We start from the raw sequence: 27,027 nt of genomic DNA, 5'->3' as shown, positions 1-27,027 counted from the left end.
GATCACCTGCTCCTGCTCCTGCCTCCTGGATCACCTGCTCCTGCTCCTGGATCACCTTTATGCTTGATTAAACCCAAGTGCACCAGAAATCCAGAAGAGCACACACTCTGAAATGTTCAGGAGGTTTAACGTCCTTGTTTGGAGCTCTAAAGCCCAAAGTGATGTTGGAGTAGGACTAATGGCTCTGGAATGTACCTGGAGCTCGGAGGATCATAACGGAGCTGGTAAATAGTGAATTATGACGACACAATCGTGTCACACACATGTCGGTCCGATGAATTTCCACAGACATTGGCGCTTTTTCACCAGACCAATCAGAGTAAGGGGGCGGGGTCAGCCTCACAGCCTTTCCAAATTCAGAAACGAATAAAACTGAAACATTCAAGACGCTTCAGATTCATCGTGACTGAACTGTTCCAAACTCTTCTGGACACAATCTGGGACCGTTCATTATCATGAGGTCGACAAATAACTGATGTTGACAAATGGTTTTTATGTTACATTTTTCAACAAGAACAATCAATATCTAACTTCCACCTCCAGTTTTTAAAGTTCTCTAATGTTTTGTGGAGTTTGGTGAAGTCAAACGGCTGTGGCTCTTTCTGGTTCATTCTGCAGCCTAATGTCAGAGCCACGCCCTATCACATGCTCGTTAGCATAAGTGCTCACTTCAATGCTAAAGCTAACTCCACTGCACAAACGATACAGCCACACAAGAGGCAGGACATATCTGCTCACCACATCCTCCAGTCTGCCTCCTGGAGTGGTGCGTGTGCCGGTGCGTGTGCCGGTGCGTGTGCCGGTGCGTGTGCCGGTGCGTGTGCCGGTGCGTGTGCCGGTGCGTGTGCCGGTGCATGTGCCGCTGCGTGTGCCGGTGCGTGTGCCGGTGCGTGTGCCGGTGCGTGTGCCGGTGCCGGTGCGTGTGCCGGTGCCGGTGCGTGTGCCGGTGCGTGTGCCGGTGCGTGTGCCGGTGCGTGTGCCGGTGCGTGTGCCGGTGCGTGTGCCGGTGCGTGTGCCGGTGCATGTGCCGGTGCCGGTGCGTGTGCCGGTGCGTGTGCCGGTGCGTGTGCCGGTGCATGTGCCGGTGCCGGTGCGTGTGCCGGTGCGTGTGCCGGTGCGTGTGCGCCGGTGCGTGTGGAAATGTAGAATTTGAGAAGGAGCTGCTTCTGAATGTCGAACCCCCTCGTTCTCCCGAGCACACTTCTCACACGGCGAGCGCTGCAAAAGAGCTAAGAATCAGTCAATGTTCCAGCGTCCCAACATTTCCTCATCGTCTGATACTAAAGCAAATGCCTAGAAGATGCAGACGTGTAAATAGTGTTTTCAGCAGAAGGACTTGTTATGAGACATAAATGAAGAATCCATGAAGCTCGGTTCTGCTCCTTTATCCTGCAATATTCATCACACTTACTGGAATTATTGATATTTTAAAGGAATAATAGAGTCTTATTTCCTGGTGGCGTGGACAGTAGTTCTCCCACATGTCAATCATTCCCTGCGCGCTACTGCACACCTGCAGCCTCATCCCAGGATAGCAGCTCGTTTCCATGGCAGCACATGTGTGGAGCAGGAGCAGGAGCAGGTTATCCAGGAGGAAACTGCTCTGGGTGCAGGCTGGTCCGGGCTGTGTCCACCCGCTCCCTGCCCGCTCCCTGCCCGCTCCCTGCCCGCTCCCTGCCCGCTCCTCTCAGACAGGCTTCTCTACACCCAAGCATTTAAATTAACAGCAATATTCATGAGTAAAATCAAGCTCATCTTAAATGAAGGCGTCTCATGGGATCTGACTGAAGAGCGTGTTCAATCACAGATCACGTCTGTCATGAAGAAAGAAGTTGTGGAAATAACGTATGAAACAGTGACAGGGGAAAGTGCTGGCTCTGGTGTGAAGCGGCGGAGCAGCACAAAGAGCAGAGTGTCAGGCGCTGGCAGGAGCTTTAAAGGCTTTATTTGACTCAGACATGAGTCTGGGCTGGATCCAAGTCGCCTCTGATGGGCTCCTCTTCTCAGACGCTCGTCCTAATGGAGAACTTTAAGTTCTTCTGGAAAGATAAAGTATTTGATTGTTTGCTTTAGATTTAGCTCATTTGAAACGCCGTGAGCCACTGCTCCTGTCAGAGGAGCCGCTCCTGTCAGAGGAGCCGCTCCTGTCAGAGGAGCCGCTCCTGTCAGAGGAGCCGCTCCTGTCAGAGGAGCCGCTCCTGTCAGAGGAGCCGCTCCTGTCAGAGGAGCCGCTCCCTCTGGGGCTGCGATAATTAGCTGACACTCCCCAACGCCGGCATTTGTGCTGCTAAACTCCCTCTGAAAGCTCTGAGGGAAGGAGGTGCTCACAGTTCTCCTGTGGGATCCTCCCTCCTGTGGGCTCCTCCCTCCTGTGGGCTCCTCCCTCCTGTGGGCTCCTCCCTCCTGTGGGCTCCTCCCTCCTGTGGGCTCCTCCCTCCTGTGGGCTCCTCTCTCCTGTGGGCTCCTCTCTCCTGTGGGCTCCTCTCTCCTGTGGGCTCCTCCCTCCTGTGGGCTCCTCCCTCCTGTGGGCTCCTCCCTCCTGTGGGCTCCTCCCTCCTGTGGGCTCCTCTCTCCTGTGGGCTCCTCTCTCCTGTGGGCTCCTCTCTCCTGTTGGCTCCTCTCTCCTGTGGGCTCCTCTCTCCTGTGGGCTCCTCTCTCCTGTGGGCTCCTCTCTCCTGTGGGCTCCTCTCTCCTGTGGGCTCCTCTCTCCTGTGGGCTCCTCTCTCCTGTGGGCTCCTCTCTCCTGTGGGCTCCTCTCTCCTGTGGGCTCCTCTCTCCTGTGGGCTCCTCTCTCCTGTGGGCTCCTCTCTCCTGTGGGATCCTCTCTCCTGTGGGATCCTCTCTCCTGTGGGCTCCTCTCTCCTGTGGGCTCCTCCCTCCTGTGGGCTCCTCCCTCCTGTGGGCTCCTCTCTCCTGTGGGCTCCTCCCTCCTGTGGGCTCCTCCCTCCTGTGGGCTCCTCCCTCCTGTGGGCTCCTCCCTCCTGTGGGCTCCTCTCTCCTGTGGGCTCCTCTCTCCTGTGGGCTCCTCCCTCCTGTGGGCTCCTCTCTCCTGTGGGCTCCTCTCTCCTGTGGGCTCCTCCCTCCTGTGGGCTCCTCCCTCCTGTGGGCTCCTCACAGTCTGCTGAAAAGCAGGCCTCATAATTGCTCTTGGTTCTTTTGATGTGCAGACATGGCTATAATCCTCCTAATCATATTAAGGGGCCCTGGAGCTCCAGACTGATACAGGTAATACTCTCAGGAGCAGCAGACAAAGGAGCAGACACAAGGAGCATGTGACAGATGCTGGGGCCAAAGCAGAGCCAAAAAGCCAAAAGGCAAACAGCAGGTCAAATGCTACGATAGGAGAAAACTACACTTTATTCAGACTCGTCATATCTGCTGGACCTCCTGCTCCTGCTGGACCTCCTGCTGGACCTCCTGCTGGACCTCCTGCTGGACCTCCTGCTGGACCTCCTGCTCCTGCTGGACCTCCTGCTGGACCTCCTGCTCCTGCTGGACCTCCTGCTGGACCTCCTGCCACTCACTCAAGTGCTTACAATTATGTTTCATCAGCTCACTGGACACACACACACACTGGACACACACAGGACACACACACACACACACACTGGACACACACACACACACACACACACACACACACACACTGGACACACACACACTGGACACACACACACTGGACACACACACACACTGGACACACACACACACACACACACTGGACACACACACACACACACACACTGGACACACACACACACACACACACTGGACACACACACACACACACACACACACTGGACACACACACACTGGACACACACTGGACACACACACACTGGACACACACACTGGACACACACACACACACACTGGACACACACACACACACACACACACACACACTGGACACACACACACTGGACACACACACACTGGACACACACACTGGACACACACACTGGACACACACACACACACACACACACACACTGGACACACACACACTGGACACACACACTGGACACACACACAGGACACACACACACACACACTGGACACACACACACTGGACACACACACAGGACACACACACACTGGACACACACACACTGGACACACACACACTGGACACACACACACTGGACACACACACTGGACACACACACACACACACTGGACACACACACACACACACCATGTTCCACTGTCCCATTGATACAAATGGGAAGCATTGTTCTGATTGGCTGGTTCCACGTGTAAACTTGTTCTTAAATCATGAGTTTCACATTAAGGTGTTGAATAATCAGAGCTACAACACGAGCTTCTGTTTTCATGTCTTTGTTTGAACATCATGCCTGAATCAGCCTGGTCTGCTCCACGGCTCCGGGGCCCCTCGGCGTGGCTTATGTAAACCATGTTCATATTCAAGCACAATACACTGCAGCAGTTCTAGTCCCAGAACTATAAGACCTTGTAAAAGCTGTTTGTACAAGTAGGAAAAAACAAGATGTGCCACACAGGAGCAGACGGCCTTCCACAAACTGCAATATAAATGCACATTTACATTACAACTGCCAAAAAACAAATCTTAAAGTGGCAATTTCAATTAAATATTGCGTCTCCATTTGGTTTCCCCGTTCGGCCCTGATGCTCCTCGTGTGTGAAACGTGCTCCACACACAGACCTTTCGCTCCTTGTCCTCATTTGTTTGGAGTTAAATGCCATAAAACGGTTCAAATTTCCTTGGGAAAAGTGCCCGGGTTGAACCGGTGCAACAGTGTTTGTAAAAGTGTGAGCGCGGGCTGGGGGAGGGGCGGCCCTGCCATGCATTGTTGGAGGAATCACAGTGTTACCATGGCGACGCTCCGGCATAGGCAGCAACCAGTGAGAGGTAACCAGAGAGTAACAGAGTACCAGAGAGTACCCGCCCTCCCCCGTGGGACTGGGACAGGACTGTGGCTCGTTCTAGCTCAAATCAACAGATCGCCTCACAGCAAGAGGGTCCCGAGTTAAGACTTCCTGACCCCAGTTGCGTCCGGACCCGTCTCATGTCACAATCTCACCAGTTTACGATACATGAAAAAATATATGTGTTGCAGAAAGAAATTCAGCGATATTTCTCGACTGAACATGTTCTTCTGTGATCATGGGGTCTGGAGCTGTTTCTGATCAAACTCAAGATCATTCCAAAAGGAAAGGTCACATTCTGTAATTATGTTGTTATCTAATTTTCGAGTTTTGAGTCCAGTTTTAGTATTGTTTTGATTTTTGATGCTAATACCGAGTTGTGTATTAGAAGAAAACTATCAAAAAGCGATCAAGAGCTGATTAATGGTACATTTTAAGGCACTCGAAGCACTGGACGCAGTGGATCTGACCGCTCAGCCAAGGATGTTTTTTTAATGTCAAGACGACCAGATCAGAAGACGACCACTCTGCCAGCGTGGCCCCTTAGAGGTGCGGCCCCTGATCATAGCTCAGACTTTTGAACAAGCAAAGTAAAGAACAGCAACTAAATGGGAAAGAAAAAACTCTTCGGAAAAGCCTTGAGCCCGTTCACGCCGCTGCGTCCGTCCAAATCGCACCCGACGCAGGAGTTGGACGCCTGTCCAGCGCACATGTGCAGAGGAGGGGCTGTTGTGTGTCCCTCTGTGGCCTGTCTGGGACCAGATACTTCTGAGCGGAGCAGGGTTTAGTCCATAGTATTATTTTGAAGGATTTTGTTTTATTGTTGCGGTGTTTGTTTTGAGTCTTCTTCCGGGTCGTGCGCAGCTCCTCACTGAAGCGTAATCTCTGATTGGCTGCTGCGCCGCATCGGCCGCAAAAAAGCTTTGTTCAACTTTTCTGCGCGCCACGCTCAGAACGCCCAGCAAAAACGCTGGACGCCCAAAACGAGCGTCCACATAGACTTTGAATGTAAACTCGGCGGTGTGAACATAGCTTTAGGATCCTTTCTAGCACACAGAAGCTCAGGTGTGTGTATATGTGTATATGTGTATATGTGTATATGTGTATGTGTGTGTATATGTGTGTGTGCGTGTGTGCGCGTGTGTGTATGTGTGTGTATGTGTATGTGTGTGTATGTATGTGTGTGTATGTGTATGTGTGTGTATGTATGTGTGCGTGTGCGTGTGCGTGTGTGTGTGTACATGTGTGTGTGTGTACGTGCGTATGTGTGTGTGTGTGTGTACGTGCGTATGTGTGTGTGTACGTGTGCGCGTGTGTGTGTGTGTGTGTGTGTGTACGTGTGTATGTGTGTGTACGTGTGTGTATGTGTGTGTGTGTGTATGTATGTGTGTGTATGTGTGTGTATGTGCGTGTGCGTGTGCGTGTGCGTGTACGTGCGTGCGTGTGCGTGTACGTGTGTGTGTGTGTGTGTGTGTGTGTGTCCAGGTGGGACAGAGGGCACACTGACCTCCACATAGTCGTTCATGAGGACGTGCACTAAACAGCCACAGAGCACGCGCGCACACACATGAACCTGCTCATGAACCATGGCCATGTGTGTGAGGCGTACAAATACTGTGTGTTTAAATCTACTCAATACCAGTATGTGAGTAACGTTCCACTGCTCGTTTCCATGGAGATGTTATTACTACTTTTCCCAGAATGCAGCAATAATCACCATTACTCTTATAATTCCTTTCCATTTGTATCCACCATCTGATCTTTAGTGTCTGAATTACAAAGCTCCTGAGAAGGTAGAACATAACAAGAAAACTAGAGCTTTATTTTCAATCAAATGGACCATTCTGGAAGATCCGTTTGGACTCAAAACACAAAAAGACTCAAATTCAAAAAGATTTTTCCCATCAGCCACCTGGACTTTTCAGTGAAACTGGCTCCATCTTTGAAAAGGGAAGGGTCAAAAACAAAGTCTCAGCTTTGCTCTTCTTTAGATTTACCCCCCAAAATAATCAAACAGACTTTCCTTCGCGCAGAGTAAATCAGAAGAAGCAGAAGAAGAAGAAGCAGAAGAAGAAGAGTCCGAACCTACAGCGTCAGCTTCACCACGAGCCTGGACTCCAAAGGCTCAGAAACAGCTTCACTTTGAATTCAGGCTCATTTTAGTCGGAACGTTTAGGGAAAATCCTCCAGAATGAAGGGATTTTAAGTCAATCTAACGCTTACGTGGAGCCGGGGCCCGTGGAGCCGGGGCCCGTGGAGCCGGGGCCCGTGAAGCCGGGGTGGAAGTGTGCGCGCACACAAACATTTATTGCAGATTTCTGGCAAAAAGTAAGTTGTTTTGTCAGTTACCATTGACAACGCTTGAAAATAAATACCAGATTGTATTTATTTTTTCACCTTAAAGCTCTGTAACTATTTTGTCCCCTCAAAGTACTTTATTTGACTCTTGTAATGTAAAATTCTTCATTTGTTCATTGTAAAAGCAGCTATTTGTGCAAAAGAAGAAGAGAAATGAAGGTGGGACTCGTGGTGAAACCTTCTTCTCTCACAATCTCACGTTTGAAAATCTCTCACGCAGAATGTAAAAGAATAAATTAATACAATTAAAAGGCTAAAAACCCCAAGTATGTTGTAAGCGTGTCCCGTTTTAAAAATGAAAGCGTATGGTCCGTGGCGCTGAAGTGCTGGAGATCTGAGGCTGGAGTCGGTCAGCGGGTGGCGCTCTTCTTCAAACAGGTTTAGGAGGAGGGGCGGCGGCCATACATTCACTTTAATTACAGGCCGAGTGACAGATCTCACTCCAGGAGAAGAATTCGACACGAGCGGTTTGGACACGACGCAGATGCTTCAAGTCCTCCGCTCTCTTTTTACTTATTAATGCTTCTTTTGGGCTATGAGCATATTTTTATTTATTTATTGTGAATTACATCTTTGTTCTTGCTTTAAAGATATTAAGGTGTAGTCATAGTTTATGAAGACTTCGGCTAAGCAATTACTAATCCTGAATCAAGCTGAAGAACTATTAGTTCATCATTAATTAAGTCTTTGTTCATGATTTATTAAGGTGTAGTTATTACAACTATAACTGCAGGATATTTTCACTTGGATCTACACAGTAGGTATGTAGGTATTACGCAGTATTTGGGTTTTACCAGGACACATGAAATGATTACAAAGCCATGGTATGAAATGCTAATACTAGAACTGGGAGATATTGAAGTGAATCACACACAATTTGAAATAAAAATTGTATAAATAATATAGACTGAATTATTTTTAATAGGCAATTTGTTAATGATTAATAAAGTATTTGCTTTTATTAAGTATTAATAGTTTGTTAAAAATGAAATGCCCTACACCAGGGCTATTCAACATAAGGCCCGGGGGCCAAATCAGGCCCTCCAAGCAATTTATCCGGCCCACAACCAGTCTTCCAATTATAAAAAAAAGATCATTAAAGAAGATAATTAAAGATCTTGTTTACTGGTTTAATGCTGGGTTGCACTAGTTTAGACCAACACTGGTTGGGCGATTTTGCAAAGCAATGTTTGTAAAGCAACAAGTATGTTGTGTAAAAAAAAATCAGTATTTTATTGTATTAACTCATTAACTCTTAATTGTTGGGGATATTGACCTCTGGCCCAGAGGCCTTGACCTCTAAAACGCTACACCTTAACCAGCTCATCAAATACAGGCTGTCAACAATGAATTACACTTTTAAAGCTGTTTTGGATGTGAAATATTCATAAAGATGTGAAATATTCATAAAGATATGCACATTTCATTAGCGCCCATTCAGCATTCAAGGTTTTAACTAATTACTTCTTTTTTTGCTGAGGTGAGGTCACTTGTTTTGAGCCTGAATCTGGAGTGAGAACAGCGGCTCTGACACTGTAACACTGCCACGCTCTGGTCTCAAAGCTCGGAGCTGCCAGCCGCCTCCACAGCCGCCTCCACAGCCGCCTCCACAGCCGCCTCCACAGCCGCCTCCACCGTCTCCACCTCCACCGCCTCCACAGCCGCCTCCACCTCCTCCACAGCCGCCTCCACAGCCGCCTCCACAGCCGCCTCCACAGCCGCCTCCACAGCCGCCTCCACCTCCACCGTCTCCACCTCCACCGCCTCCACAGCCGCCTCCACCTCCTCCACAGCCGCCTCCACAGCCGCCTCCACAGCCGCCTCCACAGCCGCCTCCACAGCCGCCTCCACAGCCGCCTCCACCTCCACCGTCTCCACCTCCACCGCCTCCACAGCCGCCTCCACCTCCTCCACAGCCGCCTCCACAGCCGCCTCCACAGCCGCCTCCACAGCCGCCTCCACAGCCGCCTCCACAGCCGCCTCCACAGCCGCCTCCACAGCCGCCTCCACAGCCGCCTCCACCTCCACCGTCTCCACCTCCACCGCCTCCACAGCCGCCTCCACAGCCGCCTCCACCGCCGCCTCCACCGCCGCCTCCACAGCCGCCTCCACAGCCGCCTCCACAGCCGCCTCCACAGCCGCCTCCACAGCCGCCTCCACAGCCGCCTCCACAGCCGCCTCCACAGCCGCCTCCACAGCCGCCTCCACCTCCGCCGCCTCCACCTCCACCACCTCCACCGCCTCCACAGCCGCCTCCACAGCCGCCTCCACAGCCGCCTCCACAGCCGCCTCCACAGCCGCCTCCACAGCCGCCTCCACAGCCGCCTCCACAGCCGCCTCCACCTCCACCGCCTTCACAGCCGCCTCCACCTCCACCGCCGCCTCCACAGCCGCCTCCACAGCCGCCTCCACAGCCGCCTCCACAGCCGCCTCCACAGCCGCCTCCACAGCCGCCTCCACAGCCGCCTCCACAGCCGGCTGAGTCTTAACGGCGAGGTCCACCCAAGGCCAAGCTTCTGACCAGACCACATCCTTTCACTGACAGACCTTGGATCAGAGGATGTGGCCATGATGCAAAGAACGCCTTCAACAATGTGGCAATCTCAATGTCTTTCAAAAGGACTAAAGATAAATGTCTTCCAGTGTGGATGTCCTGAAACAAGACGCTCTTAGCTTAAAACAACAGGGTTTTTCCTGACAGAGGCTGTACAACTCTTTAGGCTGTAACACTGATGTTTGCTGTAACCCGACCCAACATTTTTCAAGTGGGTCGGTCGGTTGGTAAATTCATTTTTTTTTTTTACTTTGAAGGCTTCTCAACTCGATCAGGAGGCTAAATCTCCCGATTTTAAGATATCTCAATCGACCTTTTGTACGCCGTTATCCTTTATTTTGGTAGCGAAGGCGAGCGGCTGGAACATGCTGAACATGCAGGGGACACGGGCACGTGTTTGTTATGATTACGCTGCTGGGCGTGTTTATGTCCCAGAATGCAAAGCGCAGGTCAAATTTAATATGAAATCGACACCATGATGAAGAACAACGTGAGCGGTGGCAAAACCAGTGCTAAATATAGGTTCACTCCTACATGATCTGTTCAATACAGAAGCATATGGAGGACCGGAAATGTAGACGCATATGCGTCGTGCAATGCGCCATCTCCCCCATATATATATACTATATAAGTTATCCAGCGCTGTAAAATTATTCAACACTGCGCTTTTGAAAAGAACGGTCGGTGAGTCGGCGAAATGTAAGAAAAATAAAAGAATTAGGCATCACTGACAAAATGCTGATATTTTTTTTCCAGTCGGCTAGTTTTATACTGGGTCGGTCGGGTTACGGCAAACAGACATAATATTTTGCTCGGCCTTATTAAAAACCCTCATACAGCACACAGTATCGTGAACTAAATCTTAGACTTAATGTTGATCTCGATTCCAAAATGCCCATGTCAAAGTCCCCGCCCATTATAGTAAGAGTGTATCCAGACCCTCAAACATCCAATTAGCCCAAAGCTACAGCTCCGCGTAAAGAGCTAACATCGCTTCTCCACGAGGACTGCGTCGCCTGCCAACAGTTCGACACGCTCTCTTTGTACCCGCGGCCACGTCGGTTCACAGCAGACGGGCCGGGTTGGCAGAGTTGCTCGTCGATGCCTTGCTTGGCCTTTGTTCCTCCAAAGCAACATGCGATTTCCTCAGCTTTGGCCACGCCACTTTAGCCGCGGCTGTTGCTCCCTGGTGTGGAATCCCTTTTGTTTGGTGCCACGGCCGGTGCCGCGCCTCCCTTCCCCCCGCGGCGCTCTCCTGTGTGCACATCCCAATTCCCTGCACATGATTATTTACATGTCATTACCAGGCTGAGCACACACGGCGTTATGGGGCAGAAAAGCCCTGTTTGGTGAGACGGGGAGCGAGAGAACGGGGGGGAAGGTGTCTGTAGCCTCAGTGTCAACCAGGGTGCGCTCACCTGCTGCGGAGCTGATTGCGGCGTCCTCCAGCAGCACCGCGGGGGGTGATCAGGACAGACGAGCGAGCCGCGGTCAGTGTTACCTGGATGTGGAGTTTTACTAATGATTTGCTCTTTTTTTGAGACTGTGTGGACAATGGAAAGGCCTTAAACGAGCCCGACCCGAGAGACTCAGAGTCAAGTCCTTCGTGTCGGTGCTACTGGAACGTAGAGCAGTACATTCATATTTACACATGTTATATTTTACATGGGAAGCTGTGATTAGCTTGTGAGTCGCGATGTCAAGATGAATTGGTTAATCGATAATCATTATTCAGGTCACCGTAATCGTGAGATCTCAAAATGAATAATCGTGACTATTTTAGAAGCAAAATGATGTAATATCTATTCAATCTGGACCTCAAAAGGTACAACTAAATGTACAGTCATTTTGATGTGGCTGTTTATATCACAATAACTTCATTCAGAAGTTTGAGTTCATAACCGTAATTATTACAATGACTTTTGTTATGTGCTGATCATTGTGAATATTATGGTGATGTTTCTTAATAGTAACAATGACATCTCCATAGAATATTTTCCATTAGAATACGTCTCTTCATCCGTTACCTTCACAGTTAGAGATAAATTACTGTAACTGTTAAAGGCTCAAGATACTGTTCAATTCCAGATTTTTTGAATTGTGGAGCCAGTTCACAGCAGTTATTGTTAAAGCAGTTAGCATAAGCCATCAAACATTAAAATAAGATTATTCCAGATGGTTTCAGGACAGACACTGCTTCAGGGATTCACCGTCTACTCGTCACCGTAGATACGCTTTGTTCTAAACACATCTAAATATATTATTATGTATTTAATTATGGCTTATACCTTTAAAAATGTCATACGGTGGAACATTCCAGACAAAGCAATAACATCTCTATGGAGACAAGCAGGTGAAGGTTACATAGTGCAGCTTTAAAGAGACTAACTAGATCTGGAAGAAAACAGCTTATATAAGATAAGATAAGATAAGATAAGATATTCCTTTATTGTCCCACATGGGGAAATTTCATTGGTGCAACGCAGGTAGATACAGAGGTAGATACAGAAGAACAGAACAGATCACTTAAAATTATTATCATAAAAGCAGCCATTTCTACTGCATGATATTTGTTGGATGAGAAGTTCAAATCCACAGTTTCATTAATCATTTCAAACAATTTAATCAAATCAAAGACGTCGTTAGAAGAGAACCAAGAGGAAATGACACGGTTCAACATTTGAGTGACAGAAGCGACAAAGTGGATGCTAAAAGGTTCATATAGTAACAATCTCTATAAAGTTTAGAAGCATCTCCTGCCACATGCCTCACCCTGGCACACGCTAGTGGCACACGCTAGTGGCACAGGCTCATGGCACAGGCTAATGGCACAGGCTAATGGCACAGGCTAATGGCACAGGCTAATGGCACAACGCTCACAGGTGTAGCTTTTGTTTCAGTCCAACCTTTTTCACACATTCTCAAAGCCTCGTGGACCCAGCTCTTCACAAAGACCCGCTCAGGTGTGGCAGAGCGTGGGCGTTCTACCCTCGATGACCCGCTCAGGTGTGGCAGAGCGTGGGCGTTCTACCCTCGATGACCCGCTCAGGTGTGGCAGAGCGTGGGCGTTCTACCCTCGATGACCCGCTCAGGTGTGGCAGAGCGTGGGCGTTCTACCCTCGATGACCCGCTCAGGTGTGGCAGAGCGTGGGCGTTCTACCCTCGATGACCCGCTCAGGTGTGGCAGAGCGTGGGCGTTCTACCCTCGATGACCCGCTCAGGTGTGGCAGAGCGTGGGCGTTCTACCCTCGATGACCCGCTCAGGTGTGGCAGAGCGTGGGCGTTCTACCCTCGATGACCCGCTCAGGTGTGGCAGAGCGTGGGCGTTCTACCCTCGATGACCCGCTCAGGTGTGGCAGAGCGTGGGCGTTCTACCCTCGATGACCCGCTCAGGTGTGGCAGAGCGTGGGCGTTCTACCCTCGATGACCCGCTCAGGTGTGGCAGAGCGTGGGCGTTCTACCCTCGATGACCCGCTCAGGTGTGGCAGAGCGTGGGCGTTCTACCCTCGATGACCCGCTCAGGTGTGGCAGAGCGTGGGCGTTCTACCCTCGATGACCCGCTCAGGTGTGGCAGAGCGTGGGCGTTCTACCCTCGATGACCCGCTCAGGTGTGGCAGAGCGTGGGCGTTCTACCCTCGATGACCCGCTCAGGTGTGGCAGAGCGTGGGCGTTCTACCCTCGATGACCCGCTCAGGTGTGGCAGAGCGTGGGCGTTCTACCCTCGATGACCTGCTCAGGTGTGGCAGAGCGTGGGCGACACGGTGAGAATGGCGGTGCCGCAGGAGAGTCTCGGCGCTGGCACAGATTTGGCACGCGCTGATTCTAGACAATGAGGAGCGTCACAGAACGCCGTGTTCGGGGAGATAATCCTTCCCACTCACATATAACACCTCCCCTCCGGCTTCCGGGCCCTGCTTTTGTTGACAGGGGCCGCGGCGGCGCTCAATATTCGACCCGACAAGCAGAGCGAATGAGCGCCGTGTCAAGAGGAAGCGCTGTGTTTGTTTATTGAGCTGCAGATGTAGTGAGGAGGAGGAGGAGGAGGGAGGAAGAAGAGGAAGAGGAGGAGGAGGAGGAGGAGGAGGAGGAGGAGGAGGGAGGAAGAGGAGGAGGGAGGAAGAGGAGGAGGGAGGAAGAGGAGGAGGGAGGAAGAGGAGGAGGGAGGAGGAGGAGGAGGAGGAGGGAGGAGGGGGAGGAGGAGGAGAAGGAGGAGGGAGGAATGTGGTGAGGAGGAGGGAGGAGGAGGAGAATATTATCTGACACACTTAAACATACATGTTGTATGTGGCAGAGGCGGAGCCTGTACGTCACATGCTAATGAAGCTCTGTTTACATTCCACTCTCATGATCCTGTCAATCAAAGTCATCTACATGCTAAAGCTAACGGGAGGAAGGAGCCCTACCCGAGAGAGACATTCAGCAAACAGTCCCTACACGAGAGAGACATTCAGCAAGCACAGTCCCTACACGAGAGAGACATTCAGCAAACACAGTCCCTACACGAGAGAGACATTCAGCAAACAGTCCCTACACGAGAGAGACATTCAGCAAACACAGTCCCTACACGAGAGAGACATTCAGCAAACACAGTCCCTACACGAGAGAGACATTCAGCAAACACAGTCCCTACACGAGAGAGACATTCAGCAAACAGTCCCTACACGAGAGAGACATTCAGCAAACACAGTCCCTACACGAGAGAGACATTCAGCAAACACAGTCCCTACACGAGAGAGACATTCAGCAAACACAGTCCCTACACGAGAGAGACATTCAGCAAGCACAGTCCCTACACGAGAGAGACATTCAGCAAACAGTCCCTACACGAGAGAGACATTCAGCAAACACAGTCCCTACACGAGAGAGACATTCAGCAAACACAGTCCCTACACGAGAGAGACATTCAGCAAACACAGTCCCTACACGAGAGAGACATTCAGCAAACACAGTCCCTACACGAGAGAGACATTCAGCAAGCACAGTCCCTACACGAGAGAGACATTCAGCAAGCACAGTCCCTACACGAGAGAGACATTCAGCAAACAGTCCCTACACGAGAGAGACATTCAGCAAACACAGTCCCTACACGAGAGAGACATTCAGCAAACACAGTCCCTACACGAGAGAGACATTCAGCAAACACAGTCCCTACACGAGAGAGACATTCAGCAAACACAGTCCCTACACGAGAGAGACATTCAGCAAGCACAGTCCCTACACGAGAGAGACATTCAGCAAGCACAGTCCCTACACGAGAGAGACATTCAGCAAGCACAGTCCCTACACGAGAGAGACATTCAGCAAACAGTCCCTACACGAGAGAGACATTCAGCAAACACAGTCCCTACACGAGAGAGACATTCAGCAAGCACAGTCCCTACACGAGAGAGACATTCAGCAAGCACAGTCCCTACACGAGAGAGACATTCAGCAAACAGTCCCTACACGAGAGAGACATTCAGCAAACAGGATGCTCCCTGGGAAAACGCTGTGAAGTGGTCGATGAATACTGTTGCCAGGGGCGTATCCAGGGAGTTACAAAGGGGGCCCACCAGAGACAGGCTGAGGCAGTATAATGGGGGTAAATGATCATATGTGAGTAGTTTTATTTTTTATTCTTTAAAGATGTGTTAGGCTTTATTAGACAGGAGGACAGGGTGAAATGGGGGAGAGAGAGGGGAAGACGATATGCGATAAAGTACTGCAATATCCATATATATCGTGATAATATTTTTATCTTTTTAAACACATTTGAAATATACATTTTTATTTTATTTTTTTGTTTAGTCTTAAGTAGACTATGTATTTGATGTATTAGCATTTTAGCAAAGGTCGGCCCCAGTATTAGTATTCATTTCTCCCTGTGGCCCTCAGAGGCAACTGTTGTTGTGATTTTGGGCCTTACAAAAATAAATTGATTTGATTTGATTAGCATTAGCATTAGCATTAGCATTAGCATTAGCATTAGCATAGTGATGAAGCCGCGTCTCTCTTCGCGTCACGACGTCAGATGCAGGATTTGTACTTTCACAATGTTGAAATTGACATTGTGCTGGAAAAAGACTTTTGAAAGCTTTGAAATCAACGCTTTGTCCCTGTGATTATTCTGATTTCTCTTGCATTAACGTTGCGGTGCCGTTAGCGCTGAGCTAGCAGCAGGCTACGATGGCACTTCCACGTCTTTTACGTCTGGTTCATCTTTAAGAACGCTTGAAGAAAATCATGTCATGAATGTTTTGCCAAATCACCTTCCGCTAATGCTAGCTGGATTGCGTAGCACTAATGGCGCTCTTAATGCTGCTTTTACTTCGTCTACATGTGGTGGGACCTCCCGACACACCCAATTAACCACTTTCATTAACCAGCCCGTGTGCTCGTTCTGGATTCATTTGGCTGTCGTGCGAATGCGCCCGCTCAGAGCTCGCTCAGAGCTCGCTCAGAGCCAAATAAACCGCCGCATACGACGCTGACGCTAATCACGGCAGAATAAATGGCCGACATTAGCTGGACATTTCATGCTCGGTGTCGACGCCTTTTCTCATTTTGTGAGCGGCTTCTTTCAGCGGCTAATCTGCTCCTCGTCCTGTTCAATGACTGGTGTAAGTGGCTCCTCTGCGCTATCAGTGGGCCACGGCTGCCGGAAAGTGGGCCGGGCAGGCGGAGAGCGGGCCGGGCAATAAATCAAATTAATTTTGATTAATTGCGTCCTTAATAATCGACTATATGAAAAATGGCTAAATTGTGAAATCGGGGTCCCTGTGTCCAGCTGTGGAGCGGACGGGTCAACTGTCCGGCTGTGGAGCGGACGGGTCAACTGTCCGGCTGTGGAGCGGACGGGTCAACTGTCCGGCTGTGGAGCGGACGGGTCAACTGTCCGGCTGTGGAGCGGACGGGTCAACTGTCCGGCTGTGGAGCGGACGGGTCAACTGTCCGGCTGTGGAGTGGACGGGTCAACTGTCCAGCTCACTTCTCCCTCGTGTCAGTAATATTATTATGCAAACTCTTTGAACGCGCTGGAGTGAGTTCTGCCTATTCAAATTTGCTGTAGCATTTCAAATATTTAAAAAGTTCAGTTTAAGTCAATTTGGCCCTGACCAATGCAAACTGGAGAGACTGAAGTATTTAAGGTAAGACTTTCCATGGAATTATTTAATGTTCAAATGTGGGTTTCAATATCATCTATTCTAGTATGTACCTTCCAGAGAACATGAACGTTACATTTACAGTACTTCAGCGCCCGTTATGGGAGGCTCTGATTCAACACTTTGACGGCCTCGGGGCAGAAGCTCCTCCTCATCTCAGTTTTCACCATTTTCAAAGAAATAACTCCACAAACGGCCAAATAAGGATTTACAGAAAAACTATTGCAGATCAAAATAAAACAAGCAAATGTTAAATATTATAAATGACATTGTAAAGATCAGAACCAATTCAACTGATTTACAATGAACTAATATAGACATATCATGATAGGCTTCATAAATAGCATGAGTCATGAGAGCAGCAGTGACAGTGACTTCATTCAAAACATAGTAAAATGTTCTAGTGTAAAAATGTGAGATCGCACCATCAACCTCGTGTGCACGAAGCTGAATCCATCAGAAGAGAAACAATGGAGGAATTATTGTTTTCAAATCACTTCAGCTTTTCTAAGTGAAACAAAGACAGATAAAAGTCATTACTCTGGTTAAAAATAGTGAAGCTCAGACACTTCAAGGAGCATTTTTAGACTTGGCAAAGACTGTGGAGATGGCACTTTTCCACCATGTGAAGATGTCTCACAATTTGATAAGCACTTAGCACTTCTGCTGTTCATCAAAGGCCGACACCAGAGCAGATGAGGAGATATGGAAAGATATCGTTTGGAACCTCAAAGAAAACATATTTGCTTTATTTTAAGTAGGACACATTCACATTTTTGCACAAAAAGCTTCTTCTTTCAATTGACTTTATTATTATCTTGACATTCTGCGAATAACGTCCACGTGGGAAACAACACGTGGTTTAATGAGGATGACAAATTCATGGATTAATCGCAATTTATCAATGACTGAAATAATCGTCAACTGATTTAGTTATTAAATAATAAAAAAATGCCCTGAGCTGAATAAAGGACATTTGACTCAGTTTGAGCAGAAATGACATGAGAATGACACAGGAGTGCTGGTGGTGGAGTGGTTAAGGCGGTTGCACACATGCCAGGCTCCACGTGCGAGTTTGTATCTCTGTCCTGACACTTTGCTGCATGTCCTCCCTTCGCTCTCATCCCCATTTCTCATCCTGTCTAATAAAGCCTACGAGCCAAAAGAGAAAAGGACACGGGTCACGCTTTACTTTGGCTTCCTCTAAATGTAGAACAATTCTCATGTTCATGAGCCTTTTGCATTTTAGACAACCATCAGTGAATTCTACGAATAATTGTTTGATATTTTGATTTGCAGTCATAGTTTGAATGTCGCACAAGCCACAAGATGAGCTCTGGGAACAGATCTGAACTGAAACTCCTGGTCTGATGATGAATGAGGCTTAAAGGAGACAAACTATCTGCTTAGTATTCAACTATAACATAAGTAGATCATTTTACATTTTGTTCATTGTAAACCACAATATTGATTCAAAACAGCTTAGCAATAGAATCGGTCCTTTGACCTGGAATCTTCTGAGAGCTGGAGCCTCAGTTACAGGAACTGATCAAAAAGAACTCAAAAAGAACTCATAACAGGCAAACACTGTTGTAACAAGGTTAAAAACACCTTAAAACGCAGACACTTAAAGGGGCGACGGATCGCATCGCATCTCTCGTCTCCCGTAGATTTCTGTCTCTTCTGAGTCAGCTCGAACTGTCTTTCTCAGTCTTCATTTTGTCCCGTACACTGAGGGAACTATATTATGATAGATCCATGCGCTTAGGCACACGGAAATGTGGGACGAGCCACACGCGGCTGCAGGTGAGCGATAGGTGCGTTTTATGATTGATACGTGGCAGGACTAATCGGCCGTACACGCCACGAGGAAATAAGACTCAGATTTAAGCCAAAAAAAATCGTCCATTCAACCTTTAAATACCACACATTGAAAAAGGTGTGCCAGATCTGGCGTATGGCTCTAATTGGGCTGCACCACAATCTGTCCAGGCCGTATTACCGGGGCCCGGGCTCAGAACATTCCTTTCGGAGGATTAAGAGCGGCTGCTGGAACAGCATTAATTTGTCCGGCGGGCAGAGCTCCACAGCAGACGGATGGAGAGGGTCAGGGGCAGAACAGCAGCACTAGATAATGAAAGACACACAAATAGTGCCATTTGTCTGAAGTCCATTGGGCTGTGGCCTGAGGGGGCAGTGGAGCGGTCAGCACCATCAGGAGGAGCCAGGCCTGTGGCACCGAGCGCTGCACCAGGACAAACCATTAGGGGAAAATGTCTAAAAGCCATTTTTCAGACTATTGTGAAATGTTGATATAGTTGAAATGTTTCATTTTGCATTATTCAATAGTGCTGCAGATGAAGATTATTTTAGAAGTTAAATCGTCAGTAATTATTTTAGTTTGATTAGTCAGACGATTGTATTGTCCACCGTCTTTGTTATAAACAGGTATTTTCATGTGATTTAGTGTCTGTTTGGTCCAGATAATGATAACGATGATTCAAATACAATAGGTCACAATTGGACGATGCATGTTGCAGCTTTATTATTCAGGCTTTAACAGTTGATCTGAAACAAGAGCTGCCAGAATCATATTCCATACAGAGGGCTGAGACATCATTTCACAATGATCACTATTTATTTTACTCATATTGAATGGTCAATATTCAAATTTATTTTTCTGTATAGTTTAATCTTCTTCTCTGAGCATAAGAAATGTCATTCACCCTCAAAAGTCTGACCTCTGGTCCGGACCACAGGTCATCCTCATGTAAAAATTAAACTTAACAGGTTTGAGTTGTACATTTGTGCGACAAATCAAGATCAAGTTCAGAGCTCTCAAACATCAAACTATGAGAGAACACTGAAATATGACGCTGAAATATGACTAAATCATGATTATCAAGCATTTCTGAACATGCTCTGAACACGCCCACAGCTGTAAACATTCTCATTACAATTTCAGACTCGATTCATTCTTCAGTCCTTTCCTTCCTCACTGACCAGACGGGTGTTTCTGGGGAAACAGTGACCCGGTCACCTCCACAGCCCTGATACACCACAGCCCTATATTTAACGCCGTTACGCTCAGGCCAATAACTTATTAATATCACGCTGGTGAAAGCTGATTTGCCCCGGTGTTAAAGTGATCCGGGAAGCCTGTCCTCTGACCGCCTGTCCTCTGACCGCCTGTGCTCTGACCGCCTGTCCTCTGACCGCCTGTCCTCTGACCGCCTGTCCTCTGACCGCCTGTCCATAAGCACTGACCGGATCCACTGTTCTACAAACACACAAGAAAAAGTAAACCGATCTCAAATGTCCAATCTCACGTCCCAGTGTTTGAAATAAGAATGGTCAAATGTTTCCTGGACCTTTGCATTAGTGTGATTCATCTCAAGCCTAAAACATTCACAAAGACCACCAAAAGACCACCAAAAGACCACCAAAAGACCATCAAAAGACCACCAAAAGACCACCAAAAGACCACCAAAAGACCACCAAAAGACCACCAAAAGACCACCAAAAGACCACCAAAAGACCATCAAAAGACCATCAAAAGACCACCAAAAGACCATCAAAAGACCATCAAAAGACCACCAAAACCATGGCTCAAACCTGAAGAGGTGGTCCCAGTCCAGCACATTACATGCTAGCAGCTACGGCTAACCTCTGGCAGCTAGGAATTCATCTTCAGCCGCTCGCAATGGGCCATAGGCTGCTACATCCAACAGTCACTCAAAAGACACGACGTCACTCCTACGTTCTGACCAACAGTTTACACCTGAGAGTGTAAACTTTCCAAACCACTAGATCTAAACCTAAACTACTCAGGCCAAGGTCTGAACCTAAACCAGGTCTAAAATAAGACCAATATTAGATTTCTCACTAATAAAAAAAGATGATTCTGAAATTGCAGAAGAAAGAGCAGCCTGTAGCACAGAGCTAATGATGCTTTCTGTTATTAGTGGACCTGTTGAAATGAAACTCTGGCACAATGTTCAGCATGTTTTGTATGAAAGCATCACTAAGATGTGGTAGATCTACTCACACAGATAAACCCATGGAAAGCATTTAAAGCTACTACATTGATGATTAATATCCATGGGTTTCTGAGCGAGACACATCTAGCGTTGTTAAAGTATTAACTATTTTGAAAGAAAAAGGACAAAATCACCCAGCGAGAAGCCATGAATCGCAAGTGTATAAATATATCAAGTCCATTTGGTTCTCTGCCCCCAATCTTTGATCTCAGAAGATTAAAAATGCTATCTATTGTGGTTTGTTCCACGTAGCAACAGTGAGAAGGAGAAATGACCAATTGTGTCTTAATGAGGTCAAAGCATGAAGTCTGCAGTTAATCATTCATTTCTTAATCTGAATTCCAATTGATGGAGGAGCGATGAAATGGTCAGCCTTGCCCTCCACAGCCGTGCAATCACCACTCAAGAATTAATATCAAGAATGTCTTCTTTAAAAGGGCATATTTAACTCCATAAGTGGCTCCCCTCTGCGTTTGGATTGACAGCCTTTGTGGCCCCTGTTGCAGTCAAACATGTTCTTGGCTGATGCCCAGATGCCGAGTGGCCAGAGTTCTCAAAGCGCTCTCAAACGGGAGCTTTAGACGACTTGTTTGGCTTCAGTTGAAAAGGAAAGACGATCAGAAGCTTCAGTAATATGCAAACTCTTTGAACACGCTGGAGTGAGTTCTGCCTATCCAAATTTGCTGCAGCATTTCACATTTTTAAAAAGTTCAGTTTAAGTCAGTTTGGCCCTGACCAATGCAAACTCGAGAAATGTTGACTGAAGTATTTAAGGTAAGACTTTAATGTTGAAATGTGGGTTTCAATATCATCTATTCAAGTTAAGTTTATTTGTCACATACACATGTACAATATGAAGCAACATTCTTATGTACCTTCCAGTGAATATAAATACATGCATACATTACATTTACAGTACTTCAGTGCCACTGGAGGAGGAGCGCGTTATGGGTGGGTCTGATTCAACACTTTGAGAAGCTCCTCCTCCTCATCTCAGTTTTCACATGAAGACGACAGGGTCTTCCTGGTGGCAGCGGTCAGGATGACCAGTGTCCTGTACAACCCTGCTCTAATCTCCTTTGAAGAGTGTGTCCAGGTCGCCCCAAATGACCACGTGGGATCCACCCATACCTGAGGTCAAACAAAAGTGCACAGTGCCCCTTTAAATATATATTTTACAATATGCACGTTCATTTAATATAAAACATTGAAATTGATGAAAAAAGTGAAATACAAGTTCACTTATAAATAAATTAGAACATACTAAGCTAAACTTTGATTTATTGCAAATGAATGCACGACTGGGAGAGTATGTTAGACCGTTCACTTTACCATTAGCGCCGTAAACAGCAGCCGTATAGCTCTTGCTAGCACAGGAGATGTTGCACCTATTAGGCTTCAGCGTGTCACAGACAATCGTGCCGGACGGCGGAGCGAAGATGGAGCGCTCCATTTGCTGGCCGGCCTTTTACAGGAGCCTTGTTTTGAGCTTGATGATGAATAAATCATTCAAATATGGCTGTGGTGGAAGGCCCAATTAGCGGCTGCAGCTTGAGGCTAATCAAATCGGGGGCTTTTTACTCGTCCCCTGCATCCATTAGAAAGGCCGGGATGACACTAAGTACAAGCCGCCTCTGTGTTCCTGGAGCCAGTGTCAGAGGCCTCTGGCTGCAACATTTACTGCCAGAGTGACGAGCGTGAAAACAGGTCGGAAAGGACATTTGATACTCTTTTACGGTTTATAACTTTTTATAGATTGTATCCATGTAAAAATTGGAGATGAAAATTGATTAGACGTGTGCTGTGCTGGTAAAATGGACAGTGAATCATGGTCAACAATTATTTCTGCAGCACCAATAGCTTTGCAGTTGTGGCCGACAACTCATGACATAAAAAGCAAGGCCCAACTTGAAGTAAAGTTGTTCAGAAGGAGTCAAAGTTACTAAAAAGAACTGAATGAAACACAAAACAACGTATGGATCGGTCAAGAGCTGCCAGAGGGTTATAACATGATGAAACTTAACCCTGCATAACACCAGGGGGAGACAAGATTGTGTTCATGAAGACGAGACTTTGTAGCTCTGCTTTAAGGAGCTATAACTTGAAGTGTGTGACACATCCACACATTCGAGGACATTTGAGTCAGCGGGTCTGATGGGGAATGCAGTCCACCGCGTTGGTCCGAGCAGCAGTAACGTCGGAAAGCCGGACCTCATTGACGAGCCTCTGGAGATGTTAGGAAACCATTTTGTAACTCACCAATTGGAACAAGAGTGAGCTCACACTGTCCCCGAGGGCCAATCAAAGCCAGTCCATTACAGACCGGCTTCTTTGGGTCTTTTGGTTTTCCATCATCATTTGGAGGAAGGATGTTTTGTTTATGTTTGTGCTTCTGTAGTGTAAGTTCTGAAGCCCTGACAGTGTGTCATGTGCACATCTGCAGAAACTAGAAGGCCTAAGCTTTCTAATGATGCATCACACTTGCATGTGGAACATAAGATCCTCTTTTAATAAGCAATGCCATGTGGGTCTGACCAGTGTGCACAGGGCCAAAGAGGTGGATGGAAACAGGTTAACTCTCCAACAACATAAACCTTTTTTTATAGCAACATAGCACCAGAAAGTCACCAAATGGAGACCACTCTCAGAGCAGCTCAGAATTTGCCTGGAACGTCCAGAATGATATCTCTAGTTTCTCTCATTATTGTTTAACACATAGGCCATACGCCCGACTCTGTAGAGTGAATCACCGCTACAACGGGATGGGGGATAGAACATTTCTCCACTATAAAAAACGTTATGAACTAATAAATCTAACCTCTCGGGTGCACATGATCTCTCTGGGTGGAGTCTGCATGTCCTCCCCGTGTTACCGTGGGTTCTCTCCGGGTTCTCCGGCTTCCTCCCACCGTCCAAAGACATGCATGTGTTAGGCAAAATTGGTGACTCTAAATTGGCCCTAGTGAATGAATGTGAGAGTGAACTGTCTGTAATGTCTATGTCTCTGTGTTGGCCCTGCGACAAGTTGGCCACTGTCCAGGGTGTACAAATGGATGGATGGATGGATGGACAACTAGCCTGATTTTCCAATAACTGTAAGACTGAACGGTGAGCAACTACTTGATACAAAGTAGGTTAATACTTGGGCAGGTATCAGAATATTGATTGCATACATGAGCTTTACATAGGGTTAGGATTTACACGGACACTTTACCTTGAAGGAAAGGTGCCATCATTTTGAGAACTTTTGGGTTAGCCCTAACCCTATGTGTGGGATTCGCACCTTTAATCATAAATATATTGACTCCAAGAGCTCAATTTCACACTACTTCCCCAGACTAAAGTTGAGGTATTTGGTATAGATGAGCTCGTAACTAGGATTGTGTCCGAGCGGCAGAAGAACAGGTGTGTGGGAGGGGCCGGTGTGTGGGAGGGGCCGGTGTGTGGGAGGAGCCTGTGAGTGGGAGGGGCAGGTGTGTGGGAGGGGCAGGTGTGTGGGAGGAGCAGATGCAGGTGTGTGGGAGGAGCCGGTGAGTGGGAGGGGCCGGTGTGTGGGAGGGGCCAGTGTGTGGGAGGGGCCGGTGTGTGGGAGGGGCCAGTGTGTGGGAGGGGCAGATGCACAGGACAGAGGATCGATGAGAGTGAGAGACTGGACTCTTCTTCATCACCAGCTCTTCATATCCACACGATCAATATTTCAGAGTGACGGCGCCTGGAGCCTCCGAGCTCGTCTTGTGTACTGTACGTGTTCATTCTATGTGCATGCGCCTCCTCGTGCCTCCCCGTGCCTCCTCGTGCCTCCCCGTGCCTCCTCGTAACTCCCCCAGCCCCACGGCGAGCTGACGAGTTTGCCCGGTCAGCTCGGTCAGCTCCCACCCTCTCAATTATTCATCTGGGGCCCTTTTGCAGTGCGTCAGCCGCTCGGTGGGATGAAATGATATTTATGGAGCCCCCTGGGCCCGGGTGTGGAGGACAGGCACACAGAATGATCTAAAACACACATACTAATGAACATAGGAGCGGTCTCAGGAGGAGCAGGCGGCGGACAGCAACAGGATGACCAGTGCAACAACAAGTGAGGCCAGAGATGAACTGCTGCAGAGGGCCCGGGCACAAGAAGAGATGGGGCCCGGGCACAAGAAGAGATGGGGCCCGGGCCCGGGCACAAGAAGAGATGGGGCCCGGGCACAAGAAGAGATGGGGCCCGGGCACAAGAAGAGATGGGGCCCGGGCACGGGAATATATGTGGAATACATATTGTATGAATGGGAATGGAAACGGGCAGTTAATGCTTTTTTCTTTTACAATTGCTTAATATTTTCTAATAAAACAATGGGATAAATTTCACAGCTGACAAAAGGCAAGAAACCCCCTTATAGACATAACATATAGACATATCATATAGACATAACATATAGACATATCATATAAACATAACATATAGACATATCATATAAACATAACATATAGACATAACACATAGACATAACATATAGACATAACACATAGATATAACACATAGACATATCATATAAACATAACATATAGACATATCATATAGACATAACATATAGACATATCATATAAACATAACATATAGACATATCATAGACATAACATATAGACATATCATATGGATATCATATGGAGTCTTATTTGACCAGGAGCTCTCATTTAAAGCTCATATAAATCAAGCTTGTAAAACAGCCTATTTCCATTTGCGCAACAAGAGCCAAAATCAGAAGAATCCTGCCTAAAAGTGATGCCGAAAAACTTATCCATGCATTTGTAACGACTAGATTAGACTACTGTAACTCCCTGCTTGCAGCGTGTCCTAAAAGCTCCATAAAAAGCTTTCAACTGGTTCAAAATGCAGCAGCAAGATTACTAACAGGAACAAAAAGAAGAGAGCACATTACGCCGGTGCTGGAGTCTCTTCACTGGCTCCCCGTCGAGTCCAGAATCAAATTCAAAATTTTACTCTTGACCTACAAAGCCATAAATGACATGGCCCCATCCTACCTCAAAGATGCTATAGAACCATATCATCCAAACAGAGCTCTTCGCTCTCAGAATGCCGGCCTTCTGGTGGTGCCAAGAGTCTCTAAAAGTACTGTAGGAGGTAGAGCGTTTAGCTACCAAGCTCCTGTGTTATGGAATCAGCTCCCGACCCATGTTAAATATGCTGACACAGTCTCTTCATTTAAGTCCAGGCTTAAAACGTTCCTCTTTGAAATCGCTTATGGTCAGAGTAGTTAGGAACAGAAACATAAACCCACAGCTTCAGCTACGCTGCCCTAGGAGTAACTATGCTGGGGGAAGTATGACAGCTTGAGCACTATCCTCTTCTTCTTCTGACTACTTATGCTATCAAACAATATTTTTTTTTTGATTCCACTTGCAAACTGTTCACCGCCTTCTTTTTCTCACTCCTGAGGACTTGTGGACCCAGATGCCCCTCCCCTGGTGAAGTGGTCCCTGCCCTGTGTGGACGGTCCCTCATCTGCCTGAAGAGTGGGTCCAGCTCGCCTCCGACGGTCCCTCTTCTGCCTGAAGAGTGGGTCCAGCTCGACTCAGACGGTCCCTCATCTGCCTGAAGAGTGGGTCCAGCTCGCCTCCGACGGTCCCTCTTCTGCCTGAAGAGTGGGTCCAGCTCGACTCAGACGGTCCCTCTTCTGCCTGAAGAGTGGGTCCAGCTCGACTCAGACGGTCCCTCATCTGCCTGAAGAGTGGGTCCAGCTCGACTCAGACGGTCCCTCTTCTGCCTGAAGAGTGGGTCCAGCTCCAGTCTCCTCGTGTCCGTCTGTCCGTCTGTGAGAGTCGGATCTCTCCTTCACTGGAACTCCTCCAGGTTTCTACGCTTTTTTCCCAAAGAGGTTTTTTTTGTAGTTTTTCCTGGCCGAGAAGGAGAGTCTAAGGACAGAGGACCCTGGGACATCGTCCCTCGCCACCACAGACATTGTCTGACTTCATCGCCACCACAGACATTGTCTGACTTCATCGCCACCACAGACATTGTTGA

The 27,027-nt window shown here is 47.9% G+C and overlaps 1 protein-coding gene across 7 annotated transcripts in view; it reads right to left on the bottom strand.

Moving 5' to 3' along the window:
• The window catches only part of neo1a (neogenin 1a), a 280,070-nt gene that overhangs the window by 214,938 nt on the left and 38,105 nt on the right, over positions 1-27,027 (bottom strand). The gene's annotated exons all lie outside the window — the stretch shown is intronic.

The sequence above is a fragment of the Eucyclogobius newberryi genome, unplaced genomic scaffold (genome assembly GCF_026437365.1).
Source record: "Eucyclogobius newberryi isolate DKJ021-1_F unplaced genomic scaffold, fEucNew1.0.hap1 SCAF_5, whole genome shotgun sequence".
Classification (NCBI taxonomy): Eukaryota; Metazoa; Chordata; class Actinopteri; order Gobiiformes; family Gobiidae; genus Eucyclogobius; species Eucyclogobius newberryi.
The sequence above is the reverse complement of the archived record's forward strand: the minus strand, read 5'-3'. Positions and strand labels throughout refer to the sequence as shown.